Here is an 18,698-nt window from a genome sequence, read left to right as displayed (position 1 = left end):
ACTGATCGTCATCGCTATTTAATGAACGGCATGGATAGGAGATAGAATCTAAATAAAAAATGGGGTTTGCTCAGTGCTTGGAGCACAAAAATCATGCTCTAAACATGAAATCCAGCATTTTGATTGGTTAATTTTCGAGTACGAGTACAAAAAACTGACTCGAAAGTTTTATGACTGCAAGGCCAGATATGCTTGATGCGAGGAACACCATATAAAACATAGAAGGTCGACAACACAATCGAATTTTCAAAAGTACCCGAGCATGAAAACAATCCAGTCCTCTTGAATAAATTTATTTACTCGCAAATATATATATAGATAGATTTCAATCAATCAAGGAATTTAACTTTCCGTACCTAGACATCGATGTAATGAATTGACCCTTGAATGTATTTGAACTTTTTGTAACCGTGGCAAATATAAGTATGTAAGCGACATCAGAAGCTGCACATGAGCGGTTTCAGTGAAGAGAAGGACCTTTCCAGCTCGATCTGGATTGATGTGGTTTTTCACTATAATATTGTATAATGAACAACTAGAATAACAACACACAGATATTATTGATATTTCTTTTTTGACTGTGCCACTATTTATGTGTTGGTTTTACTAAGTATATATATCTATTTTGGTAAGTACATCTCAGTAAATTAATAATGTTTATTTGAAAAAAAATCTTTTTTTACACTTATTTTAGAGAATAGTGCAAGTTTTGTATACACAATTGTAAGTCTACAGTAATTGCTATAACAATTTTATCGTGTTTTCTTTCGTTTCCGTAAAATGACTAAAACTTATATAGCTCACTATGCGGTATGGGCTTTTCTCATTGTTGAAGGCCGTACGGTGACCTATAATTGTTAATGTCTGTGTCATTTTGGTCTCTTGTGGACAGTTGTTTCATTGGCAATCATACCACATCTTCTTTATTATACTAATAAATAATGGAATGTGCAGATAAATAGAGTTATGAGATCAGACGAATGTTGTGAAGGTGGCCTGCATAAATATAGTGCTCTTTTAACGTAACTTGTTAAACGTTGAACAACATAATATCATAAAGATTTGAAAACATAATAATAAAACAACAAATAAAGAAGTTGGAAGTATCAGTCATAAATTAACAAAAATCGGAAATGCAGATAGTTCAAAGTTAAAGGGGGAGGTTTAAGATAGAAAAAAAATCCCGTAACATATTCATGACTCATCCGTTCTATTACAGCGACTTCGTCAATGGTTGTCTTGTGCCATTTCTTAAATTTGTTGTCTTTTATGTATTTTATTTGGAGAAATTTGGAGTTGATGTTAGATGTTTTGAATGGCCCCTTTTAAGTGATTATTTTATAAAATCCGGAGTCCTAGGGATGAAACTTGTTAAGACGTAGCTGGCGAATCCGATCTCTTTAAACGCAAAAAAAAAAAAAACAATAAAAAACAAGTTTCTCACGCTTTATTATTTTTTTGCATTAGATCGTAAAATTGTTTTTCGCTTCGCTGTGCTCGGCTGTATTTTATTATTATTCTGTATCCTTTATATATTTTTTTTGGAGAGTTGGCTCAATTTTTTTTTCTATTCTATTAATCACACCCTTACCCTCATGCAGTGAGCCCTATACAGACTGGAGCATTGGACGAGTTTAAAAGTATTCGATGATTTGTTCCTGATGAAAAAGTTGGCATTTTCAATCTTTTCATTCAGAGGGTCAGAAAATGTATTTTAACATTAAAGTTGTTGATATTTTCATTGACTGAAAGTCAAACTCAACCCAACATAAATCAATATAATATACATATGTTGCGTTTTATGAGTTCTTGAGTATATTTCTAAAAGAAAATTAATATTGAGTTATTTAAAATAAAGTTTCAAATGACTTATCAGTACTTCTTATTTTCCTGTGAGGTAATCAATATGTTGGATGCGTAAAACTAAATTAATTTAAATGTAAGTTTTTTTTTCAAATTTGAATAAAGTTTTGTGCAACCTTGAATTGTGCAAAACTAGTTTTACAGATTCACGTTTTAGTATAATAACTTTACTGGTTGACACAGCACATACATAATAATGTACTGATTAAGTACATTCTAACTGTTGTACTTGACAATGTACTTATCCTAATTTTGCAGTTCCAGTCTCGTACCAGTAAAGTAAAGTACCAGATTTTTTTGTAACTCCGTAAAAATATACATATAGATATAGGAAGATGTGATATGAGTGCCAATGAGACAACTCTCCATCTAAATTACAATTAATTTTATGTAAACCATAATAGGTCAATGTACGGTCTTCAACACGGAGCCTTGGCTCACACCGAACAACAAGCTATAAAGGGCCCCAAAATAATATATACATATCTATAATACTAAAATTACGAGGTCCAATTTGTCAGCCGTCATCACGTAAAAACGACGAATCAAAGAATTCGACTTTATATACAACTAATATAGTACAAAGGTGTAGATTAAAAATTACACCACTCCAGGCCCTTTTGTTTTCCACGTAATTAATATTGCCAATAATTGGGAAGTTCCGGGTTGAGTCCGATACCGATACCAATAGTATAATCACCTGTTACCTATTGCCTTATCTGTACGTTCCGCATCTGACAGGCGCACCACCAAACGGTGTATTCAGGATTAATATGCTATATACACGGGTCATAATCACAGAGTTAACACTACTAAATTGTCAAATTGTTACCTATTGTAGTATTTTAATCCGTAAGACTTTCTAAGATAACAATACGAATACTAAAAATCTGGACTAAAAATAAGTTTCAATTTGTTAGCGTGCATGACGTAAAACAGCGAATCAAAGAATTCAACTTTATTTATAACTAATATAGGACAATGCTGTTGATTAAAAAATACTCCATTCCAAGACCTTTTGTTTTCCAAATAATTAATATTACCAATAATTGATAAGTTCCAGTTCGACGGGTTCAAACAGAAAGATTTGAAAGCAGAGAAAATTGTGTATCTTATAATCGGCATGACTTTATCAGATGACAGTACTAATACTAAAATAAGGCTTGCGCATAGTTATATACTTTAATTCAGTCACGGACCCGCGATATCACGGGTGTGTTCTAGTAAAGTACTAAGTCTTTTACTTCAATGGATATAAAAGTTTATTGAAAAAGAACTGGACAGGTAAAAGATATTTATTTTTACAAAAAATGTCCTTCACGTTAAAAGTATAAAACTGTAAGGTAAAACTTTCAGGACAAATGACAGGACATTGTTTGTTTCTTTTCTCTAGTTCAATATTTCAAGGAAACTGATAATACAGCTTTTTCAAAAGGTTAATGTCTTAATACGTTTTAATTATTCAAACAATTAAAACGCATTGTAATGTATATTGATATCACAAAACTAAGTATAGTTATATGTATAATGTATGAGTGTTCCTTTTGGTGCTATGCTATTTAAAAGATAATAATAACCTTTTTTTTTAATTTGTAGGTTAATGAAGAAATAGAAGTTCTTGGATAATACAAAACTTTTTTGAGGTAAGTGTATATGCAGTGCCCATTTTACTTCTATTAGCTCTAATTTTTATGCCCCACCTACGATAGTAGAGGGGCATTATGTTTTCTGGTCTGTGCCTCCGTTCGTCCGTTCGTTCGTCCCGCTTCAGTTTAAAGTTTTTGGTCGAGGTAGTTTTTGATGAAGTTGAAGTCCAATCAATTTGAAACTTAGTACACATGTTCCCTATGATATGATCTTTCTAATTTTAATGTCAAATTAAAGTATTGACCCCAATTTCATGGTCCACTGAACAAAGAAGAAGATAGTGTGAAGCTCAGGTTAAAGTTTTTGGTCAAGGTAGTTTTTGATGAAGTTGAAGTCCAATCAACTTGAAACTTAGTACACATGTTAACTATGATATGATCTTTCTAATTTTAATGCCAAATTAAAGTATTGACCCCAATTTCACGGTTCAGTGAACATGTAAAATGATAGTGGGGCATCCGTGTACTATGGACACATTCTTGTTATTTTATATCATTTTCTTGTAAATTATTTAAAATCTTTCGGCCCTATCTATATATCGTCAATATAACTCTTTACGCCAAGTATTATAACTCGTACAACTCCGGAAAATATTTGGTCCCGGTAAAAGTTGGTCAAACGAGGGAATAAAGTGGTAGCTGAAGATATATAGATTTTATCAGAATTTGTTTGTAAAGTTTCATATAAATAATTTTAAAAAAAGCGCTTCGGACGCACGAAATTATTGAACGTGTTGTTTTCAAATTTTTACATCACTGGGTCGATACCTCTGCTGATGGACCATCAGTCCCCGAGGGCATCATCAGCTCAGTAGTCAGTGCTTTGGTACTGACATGATTTACCAAACTTTACTAAAAGTGTCAGTTTATAAATGTTCAAATTAATTTGAAACTCAGGTTTCAACTCCCTCAGGCAAATTTAGCTTTAGATGAATTTGGCTTTTTATTTTAGGTACTTTTGACATATAGCTCTTCAACGATTTTCGGTACTTATTCATCTTTGGATTTCAAATGTTTGGCTTTGAGCGTTCCTGATGAAGGTAAATCCAGAAAAGCGCTTCGGAAGAACGAAATTATTAAGCGTGTTGTTTTCAATTTTTAACAAACCGTTATAAGTCACAACTCTTAAGTTTCTAAGAAATTGATGTTTTGATTGAAAGGATCTACAACTTTTAAAACATTTTTTTAAGTTTTTGATTTTTTAAATTAAGTTTATATTGCATGCATTATATATGTTGCCCCTTTCTACTTTTATAATAGTCGAAATTAGAGTGATAAACTATATATATTTTCTATCCACAAAATGTTTCTTGTTGTTGAAAGCTAGATTATTTAAATTTTACCAACATAGCTGATGTTTAAAGTTGTATTGTGCTGACTTCGTTTTAAAGGTTTTAACGACCATTCAAATCCGTTTTGAGATAAAATTATTAATGCATAGTGTGTAAAACAAAGAATTCATGTAGTAGATATTTTTGCTTCTATTTCTACGATCAACATGCAGGCAATGATTCAAAATTATAAAGATATTTAAGTTCATAAGATTAAAATAAACTATAAATTTCATCAATACGGGTACTTATCTGAAAATAAAAATGTATTGTACGAATTTAGTACCTTCAAAATTTCGAGCACACATTTCATATACTGCAAGATTATATATATATATATATATATATGTGCTCTCCTTTTCGGCTTGACAGATGAAACACCAATCAAAACTTTTGAGGTCGGTCTTCTTAAAAGCGAAATGAAAGTTAAATCCTTGAGAGTGAGATATAAATAAAATGTTAAAAAAGGTTTACAAAACTGTTGACAGTCAAAACTTGTGACTTAAAGGGGGTCCAACGAAGGATAAAAGGGAGGGTCGAACCATATATTCCAATTCAAAGCAATGATCGTCCACAATAAAGAGGGTAATATCCCCCGGAGATCCTCCTTGGGTCCGCCACTGCATGTATGTTACGAATTAAGTCAACAGAGTGAAAACTGGCTATCAGAAACATTTTACAGTAGTAATACAAAATATTGCTATATATTGAAACCTCAAGGCGGAAATTGATAGTGTAAGTGTAAAGAACATATCGCAATTGTGAATATAAACTTTAAGTTCATTGGAAGAAACTCTGCAAACTGCAAGAAAACAAATTTGTCTTACCAAGTAATGGCAGAATATGGTTGCCAATTATGGCGAACTTTTAAATTAGTTATCCTAATATTCATCCTAACAGAGACATATAATACATATAATTTCGCCGAGTTGCCAATTTCTTGTTTTATATGTCTCTGATTCTAATCAACTCCAATCCAGCTTGCTGTATCTATAACGTACATGTGTACAAAGGGATTGATGTTAGCAAAACAGACTTGTACATTACATATACAAGTATATCACTATTATAATAAATGTTAAGTGTTACTGCTTAGGCACTTGTCTCTGGGAGAAAAAAAAAACCAACTATATATCTGAATATAACAATTAAGTGTTTATGCGATACTGGTAAGCATTTATTACGGTAAATAAAAAATAAAGAAATAAAAACTATTTCCCATGAAATAACACAATAGTATTGAAAGTGACATTAAAACACTAATAAATCAATCAATCATTCAATCAATCAATCAATCAATCAATCAATCAATCAATCAATCAATCAATCAATCATTTCTAAAATTAAACCTTTTCGCTGCTGTCTCATTTGTGTAAACCCCACACCTCCTTTCAGTCATTTTGGTAATTATTTCCTTGAATACTTTCCGGAATCAAAAATCAAAAGTTCCCATAGTACTTTTTCATCTGGCACACTATTGACAACCAGAAAAGAACGTACTGGGGTAATTACGTGCACGCTACTCTCTGCACGTGGAAACTTTCCAGTTTTTATAAATAATTTACATGAAATGTTCATCCACTAATTAGCACAAGTTCCGTGTATTGTAACTTTCTAACATGTCAAGGTCAATTAATTTTGCGTATACGTTTTGTGTTTATAAGTAATAGTACTTATACATGGCGCTAACCAAAATCATTCTGAGAGCAGAAGGCACAGAAGACGCATGTGTTAATCAAAACTGGTAAGACAAAATTACGATTTTTTTTTATAATGAATGCATCGTCCTGATCATGCATGAAGTATTTGCGGCTGACCGTAAATCAAATGAGCAAAAAAAAAAAAAAAAAACCCAAATTGAAATAAAAAAAAAAAACAAACAAAAAAAAAAAACCAAACAAATTACAAATATTTGAAGTGATAAATATTTTTTTTATTCTTATGGGATTGAACGTTGACACCCCCCCCCCCCCCAAAAAAAAAATAATAAAAAAATGTTAAACTTTTACTGCAATTGAATACTTTGTTAAAATTCATCTCATCAAGTGTTGCGGAAAAGATGAGAAATAATCATGGAATTTCATTTTGCCAAGGCAAAATCGTTTTCTGATTTACATCTGATCTTAAGAAATATAGAGTTATCTCTCTTTAACCAGTAAATGACGAAGGTAATGAATAGCATCATCAATAGTCCATTTGCCAATTCCCGTAATTGACCCTGTTATAAGAGATCCTTTTTTTGTTGTCTCCCTTAAGAGGGACATACATTTTTATTAACAGTGGGAAAAGAGCAAAGGAGAAGATTCACGAAGGGTTGAAATTGGCCCTAAATTTTTGACGTTTTTAAAATCGGGCCAATAAATTACAAATTTTGCATAGAAATACTTGTGACAATACTATCAATATAAAAATATATTTTATTGGCACCTTCCTTTTAAATTTATGAAACTATGACCCCTGAAATATACATTATTTATATTTTTTGTCAATTTTGGTCAAAATTTTCCACAATTTTAATTGTTATTGGAATAATTAACCTTGGCCCCATCCACGATCCAAAAAGTCTTTATATTGATGAATTCTGTATCAAAATTCGAATCTTTTGGCTTCAAAACATTTTGGATCGCAGGTGGTGGCCAATGTTTTTCTAAAGCTTTTAGGTCTAAAAATTGAACATTTACCATATTTTGACAAAATGTCCAAAAATGGGCCTACTTTGGAGAATATTATGTACTTTTATGAAAAGAACTGATTTATTTAGCATTGGGTCTTTTGAAATTTCAAATCTTTTAAATACAATAATTTGTTGTTTAGCTAAATACTTTTGTCACCAGAAGTTATTTTTCATGAAAAACTAGTTAAACCGCCGATACATCACTTTTAACTGATCATGCTTTGCACTAACTCGAATAATTCAAGCCCTTTCCGTGTCCGATTTTCTCCCACACGCCTTCGTAGATCAGCGGAATATTAAGACTGAATTATTCGGGTTAGCTTTGCATTGGAAAAAAAACAATTCTGTCCGGTACGGAACCAGTCTACGATTGACAAAGGGACGTAATTTGTTTAAAAATTGTGTAATTACAAAATTAAATACCTTAAATCGGTAATTTGCAAATGGACTATTACTGTGGATTTATTTATTTTCGTGTCCCTTATAGAATCATTGTTATTTATGCCATATTATTTGTTGCTTAGTTTCAAAAAGAATTGCATATTGAAAGAAAAATCACAAAAGTACTGAAGTCCGAGGAAAATTCAAAAAAGAAAGTCCCTAATCACAAGCAAAATCAAAAGCTCAAACACATCAAACGAATGGAGCAAAGTATTTTACCAAGCTTGTTTTTACTATAGAAAATTTACCGTTACTATATGAAGCTTGTTTCCGCCCCGCCCAATAAAATGGATGTAAACGATACAAAACACATTTTTTATAAATTTCCTGTTTACAAAACTTTGAGTTTTTCGAAAAACTAAGGATTTTCTTATTCCAGGCATAGATTACCTTAAGCCGTATTTGGCACAACTTTTTGGAATTTTGTATCCTCAATGTTCTTTAAATTTTACTTATTTGGCTTAATAAATATTTTGATATGAGCGTCACTGATAAGTCGTATTTAGCCGAAACGCTCGTCTTGCGTTCTAAATTATATTCCAAGTACCTTTGATAACTATTATGTCGAATCCTCAAAATTATATCAGGGTATTTTGATTAACAGCTAGTTAGAAGTGGTTTCCATGAATCCATATTTTGTCTTTACTATCAATTTAACCGTTGTGAAGCATTTGCTCGAACTAGATTTATTCTAAAGACCACTCACAAGCCCGTCCCTCCAATATTTTTGTTTTGATGCATTAAATGTCATTATCAGAGTGCATGAACCTTTAGACAACATTATTCCATAATCACATGTTTGGAGTCATTTGAATGATATCAATGTCGCATGTAAAGCCTCCATGTCCTACTGGATATTTGCCTCTCATTTTTTTTACGTATATATAACAGTACATCAACCTTTTTGTTCAAACAATAAATGTGTAATGAGATAAACACTTTAAACGTGAGCATTACAGGTTGATAACAAGATCCCAAATCAGTTGTCAGTCACTGACCTTGGACTTTTATATATATCATACAAGTCCGAAGTATGTTAACTTATTTTCAGAATTGTGTTCCTGTAAAGAGGTGACAAATTGTTCGAATTAATAGTCTCTTGTGAACATTAGAAGTGAATCATATGAAAAAGGGTAAGACATGTTCCTTTTAACAGCGCTAGTATACCACAAGTAGTTATTTTGAAATAAACTTTCTTTATGTCCAGTGGCTGATCCAGAGGCCCGCTTCAGTCATGCTTCAGTGAATCCCCAAATAATCAACCAAATGTTTCCCACTAAAGGGGGTCCGTGCCCCCTGCCCCCTAAAACTGCCTCTGATGTCAATATGAAAATACTCATCGTAAGAGGGGTGTCGTGCAAGAAGGTGTTCCTTTTTTTTTTTAAATTCACGGTATTTTAAATTTATTTGATTTAAGGCTAGGAGAAAACCTAAAGGTTGATACTTTTCCTATACTTTTTGAAAAAAAGTCTTTCTCTCTCCAATTCATATCCCTAATATACCGACCGTGCATGGGTAGTCCAGGTCATTAAAAACCACCCTCGTTCCTGTTATAAAGACATAGTGATCTATCTTGGCCATGTTTAACCCTAATTCTGCATGTGTCCGTCTCAAGCCATGCAGGTGCTTGTAATCCATCCATAGTTTTTAGCATTGTTGAAAGTAGAACGAGGTTAACATCCTAGTCCGTTATTCTTTGTGGTTAGTTGTTTCATTGGCAACCATCTCACATCTTGTTGGATTTTTTTATTATATAAACTTAAATTATAAACCCACGTACAGTATATATATTCGATGCATGCATTTAAAGATATCTTTACGGACGAACTATTTATTTAAATTAAATCATATATATCCATTATTTATCTTATTATCTCCATATGACACTATATACCATTTAAATCTGCGATTTTGTTTTTCACATTATCTTCAGTGACCCAAATTTGAAAGTTAATATATTAAATTCCCTATACGTTCAAGTATATCTACGATAATCGCAAGACGCAATTACTGTACTTTAAAGAGCATTTAAAAAAGTAAAGTACAGAATTTAAAAAAAGTAAAGTACAAAAATACTTCGTTTCATGCAACCTAAATAAAATAAAGATTTTGCAACTGAATCAATTATGATAAATACACAAACAGTTAAATAAATAGGCTGAACTAGAAAAGAAATAAAGATGAAACCTTTCAACAAGACTTCATACCACATCTTTTTATTTTGCGGTCGTATATTGGTATGACGTTGGCGTCGTCGTCATCGTCGTCGTCCGAAGACATTTAGTTTTCGCACTATAACTTTAGTAACAGTTAATAGAAATCTATGAAATTTAAACACAAGGTTTATGACAACAAAAGGAAGGTTGGGATTGATTTTGGAAGTTTTGGTCCCAACAGTTTAAGAATTAGGGGCCAAAAAAGGGTCAAATAAGCATTTTTCTTGGTTTTCACACAATAGCTCTAGTATAAGTAAATAGAAATCTATGAAAATTTAACACAAGGTTTATGACTACAAAAGGAAGGTTTTGATTGATTTTGGGAGTTTTGGTACCAACAGTTTAGGAATTAGGGCTGAAAAGGGTCCAAAATAAGCATTTTTTTTGGTTTTCGCACAATAACTGTAGTATAAGTAAATAGAAATTTATGAAATTTAAACACAAGGTTTATGACCACAAAAGGAAGGTTGGGATTAATTTTGGGAGTTTTGGTTCCAACAGTTTGAGAATTAGGGGCCAAAAGGGTAAAACGTTAAACTTTGTTTGATTTCATCAAAAATTGAACTATGGGGGTTCTTTGATATTCCGAATCTAACCAGCATGCATTTAGATTCTTAACTTTTGGCCCCGTTTTCAAATTGGTCTACATTAAGGTCCAAAGGGTCCAAAATTAAACTTAGTTTGATTTTAACAAAAATTGAATTCTTGAGGTTCTTTGATATACTGAATCTAACCATGTATTTAGATTTTGGATATTGGAATACCACAAAGGGATGGTAAGAATTGTCTTTGGGAGTTATGACTCAAACCGTTAAGGAATAAGGTGCAAAAAAGGGTGGAAAAGGGTTTCCAGGTTAATGGACAATTACTTAAGTACAAAGCATAATTTTAAATCAGTGTAAGGTTGGTAATTGAAACTTTATTGAATATCTCACCTAAACTGCTTTTAAATTATGTATATTGGAAATGTGCCAAAAACTTTATTATTAATAAATTCCATTGGAAATTTGCCAATAACTTTGGTTTAATGAACTTCATTTGAAATTTGCCAGTATAAAATGTTGCTGATGAATAAAATTGAGAATGGAAATGGGGAATGTGCCAAAGAGACAACAACCCTACCATAGAAAAAAAAAAAACAACAGCAGAAGGTCACCAACAGGTCTTAAATGTAGCGAAAAATTCCCGCACCCGGAGGCGTCCCTCAGCTGGCCCCCAAACAAATATACACTAGTTCAGTGATAATGAACGCCATACTAGTTTCCAAATTGTACACAAGAAACTAAAATTAAAATAATACAAGACTAACAGAGGCCAGAGGCTCCTGACTTGGGACAGGCGCAAAAATGCGGCGGGGTTAAACATGTTTGTGAGATCTCAACCCCCCCCCCCCCCCTATACCTCTAGCCAATGTAGAAAAGTAAACGCATAACAATACGCACATTAAAATTCAGTTCAAGAGAAGTCCGAGTCTGATGTCAGAAGATGTAACCAAAGAAAATAAACAAAATGACAATAATACATAAATAACAACAGACTACTAGCAGTTAACTGACATGCCAGCTCCAGACTTCAATTAAACTGACTGGGAGATTATGATTTCATCATATGAACATCAGGCACAATCCTTCCCGTTAGGGGTTTAGTATCATACCATCGTAACATATATGAGAAGAATATAACCCGTGTCATGCCAAAAACTAGTTTTTGAATAAATGTGTTTAGTTCCGATGCAAAGACACTATAAGTGAATCAATATTAACGCCAAAATATGCAATCTTTAATGACCTGACAACAGTATCGTAACTATATCCCTTCTTAATAAGTCTATTCAAAGGTTTTGTTAGTTTTTGAGGTGAATACTGACACCTTTGTGCTTTCCATTTCTTAGCTTCATAAATGTTTTTTGTTAGTGAATAATATAATAAAGGAGCAAAGACTGGCGTCCAGAATATGAACCAGCATACAATAATTCAAATTATGTAAAATTGATAAATCTGTTCGGCTAAAAATGTCAAACGCTATCAGTATTAATTACCCGAAAAAGATAGGGTATATCAGGGTAGGACTGATGGCTGACTAAATAGTAGAATGGAGCCTTTTTTGTTTATCTCACATAAACTGCTTTAAATTATGTTCATTGGAAATTTGCCAATAACTTTAGTTTAATGAACTTCATTGGAAATTTGCCAGTATAAAATGTTGCTGATGAAGCTTTTTTGTTTATTTTTAGCCATGATTATTATTCTTTGAATATTGGAGTTATCTTTCTTTGTCCAGAACAGTAGTTGAATCAACTTAAATCAATGCTATATACAATATACAATGCAATATTCACTTTTACTTCAAACTGATAAATTAAAACAATTTTTTCCATTCAGTGATTACAAGCACTTTGATTACCATTCTAGGGTTATGCCTCTTTACAAGTGGAAAAATTGAGGACTTTTTTTCGTTTCTGTTCTCTTAACTAAATTTAATGAAATATTTATATAATTCTTAGTATCTCTAAACTCAGTTCAAGTTCAATTTTTGGCAGCTTCACTTTTACAGTTCTTGAGTTATGTCCCTTTTTAACGTTACATGCTAGTGGGGGCATCATCTGTGTCCCTTTGGACACATTCCCCATTTACTTTTTTAGAAGTTACTATTAATTAAAATTAGTTTCAACCATGATATTTTATATTTTAATATTTTATGATATATTTAAATGAGAAGTTATTGTTGCAAACTCCATTAGAAATTTGAATTGAGATCATTTTTGGAATAAGAGAAAGGGGGAGATGAAAAAAAAGGGGGGGGGGTGTTCAATTTTTCAGATTTCAGAAATAGAAAGAAAATTTCTTCAAACTTTTTTTATTGAGAGGATTAATATTCAACAGCAAAGTGAATTGCTCAAAAGCAAAAAAATGTTTACGTTCATTAGACCACATTCATTCTGTGTCAGAAACCTATGCTGTGTCAACTATTTAATCACAATCCAAACTAGAGCTGAATTCAGCTTGAATGTTGTGTCCATACTTGCTCCAAGCGTTCAGGGTTCAACCTCTGCGGTCGTATAGAGCTGCGCCCTGCTGAGCATCTGGTTATTTTATATACTATATTTACAGTCTACACGTATCAGCAAAGTTTATCTATGTGTATGTTATATGTTTAAACAGAAACTTGTCAGCTATAATTGACCCAGTGTCCAGTTTTGCGATTATATATAAAGAAGACTACAAATGAATCCTCAAATAGTTCAGATCTATTTTTAACGGTATATTTGTGGAAAGAATGAGGCTCCAACTAACAAAGTAGATAATCATATTGTAGATTTTTACGAAACTAAAATAAAGCGGTTTTTCTAAGAATAAAGTTGTTTGTCCCCTTTTAATATGGATCCCTAAATAATAATTAAATCAGTCTCCCTTTTTACTCAAGTGTAACCCTTCAAATAAAAATAACTGATAAATTTATTAAATTTCCCTTTTTTTCTTGTTAGGCTTTTGTATTATTTTGTGAATAATCAATGTCTACCAGAAAATGCAATACAATTGTATAGAATGTGTAGATGATAGACGAATTCAAAATTGTACCGGGGAACCATATATGCACTATAATCATTTTTTAAATTTTAAAAGAGTCAAGTACGAATTTAAAAATAAGACGTTGTGGTATCATTGTCAATATTAATGAGACAATTCTCAACCAGAGACCAAATGACATAGAAGTTAACAACTATAGGTCACCGTTAGTCCTTCAACAGAGAGAAAACCCCATACCGCATAAAAAGGCCCCGAAATGACAAAAATGAAAAATAATTTAATCGAGAAAACAAACGGCCTAATTTGTGTACAAAACAATGAAAGATATACAAATCTGATATATACAGCAACACACGACAACCACTGAGTTACAGGCTTCAAACTTGAGATAGGCACACATATACTGTGGCGGGATTAAACATGTTAGCGGATGCCCAACACTCTCCCTAATCTAAGACAGTGGTGTAACAGCACAACATATGAACAAACTATAAAAATCAGTAGAAAAGGACTTAGCTCATCATATCGATACCCGCAGTTACTGACAGCTAGTTCAAAGCCAATAACAACTCATACAAAAATCATGTATCTAAGACTAAAGTTTCAATCAGTACAAATCCAACATCCAATGGATTTAGCGTAAAGACTTCATTAACAGTCAGAGAAAAAACATGAACTTGTGCAATGTCAAAATATGTAGATATCGACAGTTTGTAGAACCGTGAATGTGCATATATATATATGTTTATGAAAATAATATTAGTTTGGTTTTAATTTACTGATAACGAAGTCAATATTTATAACAATAAAAACAATATTTGAAGATCTAATTACAGTTTTTAATTGGTAACATTTTAGAATAAGTTGACTTTAAAGGATCGATTAGTTTACACCGTATTGTCTCTAAATTTCTGGGCTCGGTTTACAACATCTCCGTTAAAAATAGGAAGTGCTATCCCGTTTGAAATAAAGCAGGGTTTGTATTCTTATATGGACGTTAAAGAATTATCTATCATTAGTGTCTCGAAATAAGGATACAGATATATGAAAAGCCGTCTACTGGGAACTTATGAAGGACATACTTGAATGACAGGTCGTTCACACCAAATTATACTTTGTGTTACACTAAGGATGTTGCTGTTCGCTGATTATATCATTACACATACACGAATATATATATAGACGTGGAATTCAGTCACCGTGGCCTAGCTTTTGGATAGTAAAGCTTCATCAGTGCTACCAGTGCAGTCGTAGTATTCATCGCAAATACCTTAGTTGACACAATACCGAATACCCTAGTGATGGATTAGAGCTACACGTACTTCATGCATTATATCGTATACTTTGTCATGTTATGTTCAGAACTAAGAATTAAATTGGAATTGAGAGTAGAATTTTTTATTTTTACATAAAAACATGAAAAATTATGTGATATTTGATTATTGGTATTATGTGTTAGCTCATTCGTGTCATCGTTTAGAGAGATAGTAGCACTCTCTAAGAACTGGAAACGCCGCATTCATTAAAAATTACATGGGCGCATGTTTATACATAACACACTCAAGAGAACAACGCGGAATATATCTTGCGAGTGTACTGAGGTAACCCTGGCCCTCGTTATCCTTATTCGGGGTAAAAGAATGACGTTACAAGGCTTGCTCATATTTCAATTACAATTTATATAATGTTTCTTATTTTATGTGCTTCATGAAAGATTGATGCGATCAATTTCTGCACATGTAAAACTGTTCATACACTTCCACCTCTTTCCCCTTGCTTGGATTGCCTTTGCTATAGGTTTGACACACCAATCATGATCACTTTTTTGGGATGTTAAACCTTGGGTTGGGACCAGTGCCATCCTCGGTATTTTTTTCAAATATCTCAAAAGTTATATACTAGTATACAGATATTAATGTTCATTGACTGTCAGTGGACACATTTTGTAATTTTGCAGAACTAATAATCCAAATCTCGTTTAAAAGATATATATATTTGATATTTAATAATATGTTTTGGATATTCCTATCTTATTCAGCTACCATGGGTTCACCCTACCCAAAACCCAACCAACCAGTAACTACTTTTGCTGTTAAGTTCACCTGCTTTGCTATAAATTAAGATATTCCCTTACTATATCACCAACGTGAACCAAATACGCTTGCGGTCAAACATATTTATCAACGTTATTTTGTATGCCGTGCTACAACTACTTTTATTATATAATCATATCATAATGTAAGTTGAACCTGAGACTACTATAACACAGTATAGTAGCCTCAGGTTGAACGCACTTTTCGATGACGGAATAAATTAATAGATCGAAATGAAATGCTCTCTAAACACCAAACTATACTATTTATATTTATACTTTATCCCACTATGCGGGGTTCGTTAAGGGTGAAAATAAGTTTGAAATTAGTTTTACAATTTAAATAGCTATCAAAATATTAATTTTAGTTGCCGTATAAAAACAATATTAGGTAAATGTCAGAAAAATATAATTTTTTTGTGTATTTGGCGCAAAACTAGGGAAGGGCTCGGTAGAACCTCGCTCTTCCCCAGTTTCTCAGCCTCATATAAAAACAGTTTATATTTTTCTTACATTGCCCTAATATTGTACATTTATATCTCTGCACTTTTTGATTATTGGAATTTAAAGGGATCTTTTCAAACGCCCACCCCTGTCTGTTTGTATGTGTATAAACATTGAGAGTAGTTTGCATGCGGTATTATTTAATGTAACTACATACAATGCGCATGCTTAGTTACTCAACTCATAAGTGCATTCAAACTCTCTCCTACATAAAACTCGTAGGCATGCACAAGTGATGCTTTTTAAATTCTATGATATGCACTTCTAATTTAATTTTGAATTGAAGAAATCTGATATATGACGTCTAAGAAATGAGTTTAAAGTCACCTAGACATGTGACATATACTAATATATAAATAAGAAGTTATAAACAGTTACTGCTTAAAGATCGTATATCAAAACAGTCTGAGGGTTATCTTTGTAAGTATTTACCTTAAACTAATATATTAACATGCATAGGCGGATTTAGGGGGGGGGGGCAAGGGGGCCCGCCCCCCCCCTTTTTGGGAAAAAATTTGGTTGCTTATTTAGGGAATCATTGAAGCGTGACTGAAGTGGGCCCCCTCTTAGATCAGTCAGTGGGCCCCCACTTATGAAAATTTCTGGGTCCGCCACTGAGTCATGTAGTCTTGCAAAAAAGGTGTCAACGTTAGTTTTTGTTTATTAACATTACATACCATTTCATCTCATTAATTAAAACTTATTCGATAGACATTATTTTTGGATATGGCGAAATTTTGAATCAACTATCTATGAATTCTTAATTTAATTTAATCGAATTTCGTTTGTAGGTATTAAACATTAACGTTTTACTATAAAACATAAGTAAGCATATCGTCAATACCTAAATCTAAAAAAATCAGTTTAGAATAAATATTACCATGGAGTTCAGATCGGGGTCATAAAAACTATGCTCACATACCGATAAATTAATATTTTTTTCTTTCTCATTTTTAGGTTACTACTATCTGTCAGCTGTATCTCATCCAACTGTGTAAGTCAACAAATGTAATCCGACTTAACACGAATATAGTACATGAGAAAGGATAAACGTATATATAAACATACAGTAAGTACGATTCTTAATAGCTTTTACCGGCAAATGGTGTCTAAGATTTATCATAATTATATTGGTTAGTTTAAACATATTTATTTATAGTGGATTGGGAAACACGTTTTGCAACTTATATTAATCCTTTTCCACTTTGCGGGTGCGAATGCTGCCTTGTAACGACATTAGCCTACTCTTTTTCGAAATCTACAAGGGTGTCTTTAACGTGCAAGAGATATGGCTCTTTCTTAACACGTGTCAGCCATTTATCGTCCCCTTCCGACGGACTATCATCGTTTGCTCAAGACCATACTCGCAAATGGTGGCAAGGGAGAGCCGAAAATTGAGTTCCTGAAATTTTCATCCCGAACGGGAATCGAACCAGGAACCTTTGTGTTAGTAGTCCGATGCACTAACCACTACACCATTGGGCTGTTGGGTTTTCATCTCATCTTTTAACGGGTAGGAACACGCTTAATGCTACTGCACCATTTTCATCCATTTTATAAATGATCTGCAAATAATAGCATTGGTTTTTTTGGATGTACTCAACAAGACTTTACATGCCAGTGTCATATTTAACATGCTTTTTGACACTTAAAGACATAGTAACAGTTATCCGGGCTGCCGAGTTTTGTTTTCAGTGTTTGTAACCAGTTACAAGATTTAAAGGATTATCTGCATTTCCGATTTTTGTTAATTTATGACCGATACTTCCAACTTCTTTATTTGTTATTTTATTATTTTGTTTTCAAATCTTTATGATATTATGTTGTTCAACGTTTAACAAGTTACATTAAAAGAAAACTATTTTTATGCAGGCCACCTTCATAATTACATTTGTCTGATCTCATAACTCTATTTATCTGCTCATTCCATTATTTATTAGTGCAGATTTCATCTTAAATGCATCGTTTGAACTGATCTGACCTTCATTTTAATGTCCTCATTTGCAATTTCTGTAAATCCTGAACTACTGTACTTACAAAAGTTCAATAACTTCATACAGCTTATAAATACACGGAACTTCTTTTTATAAAAGCTAGTAAATACTTGAATAACTATATTTATACATCAGGTGATTTTTTTTTTGTGTGTTCAGACAATTTGAATTGTTTAAGAGTGATTGAATTTTGCTCTCCGAGCCGAAGACTTAAAAAATGATAGTTGCTGCATGCTCATCCAGAACGTGGCATTTAGGAATAAAACAAAACTTGAGTCTGTCGGTTTGTAGTCAAAATTTAATTGTGTCCTAACAGGACGAATAACTTCCTGCTGACTGTTATATTTAACATTGCCACTAAAGCGGGAGGTTTGGCATGCCACAAAACCAGGTTCAACCCACAATTTTTT

At 32.6% G+C, this 18,698-nt stretch overlaps 1 protein-coding gene across 7 annotated transcripts in view; it reads left to right on the top strand.

Moving 5' to 3' along the window:
* Window positions 1-295: 295 nt before the first annotated feature.
* Window positions 296-18,698, top strand: part of LOC143079522 (monocarboxylate transporter 12-like) — a 30,210-nt gene continuing 11,807 nt past the window's right edge. For 2 of the 7 annotated variants that reach the window (XM_076254912.1, XM_076254913.1), the window contains exons 1-3: window positions 296-628; window positions 3,460-3,506; window positions 17,252-17,363. The gene's annotated coding sequence lies outside the window, so the exon portion shown is untranslated. Of the gene's footprint in view, window positions 629-3,459; window positions 3,507-8,955; window positions 9,089-16,687; window positions 16,715-17,251; window positions 17,364-18,698 lie in introns of those variants that run through there. The other 5 variants (XM_076254910.1, XM_076254907.1, XM_076254911.1 and 2 more) reach the window with 5 other exon arrangements.

The sequence above is a fragment of the Mytilus galloprovincialis genome, chromosome 6 (genome assembly GCF_965363235.1).
Source record: "Mytilus galloprovincialis chromosome 6, xbMytGall1.hap1.1, whole genome shotgun sequence".
Taxonomy (NCBI): Eukaryota; Metazoa; Mollusca; class Bivalvia; order Mytilida; family Mytilidae; genus Mytilus; species Mytilus galloprovincialis.
This window is presented reverse-complemented; position numbering and strand designations above follow the sequence as displayed.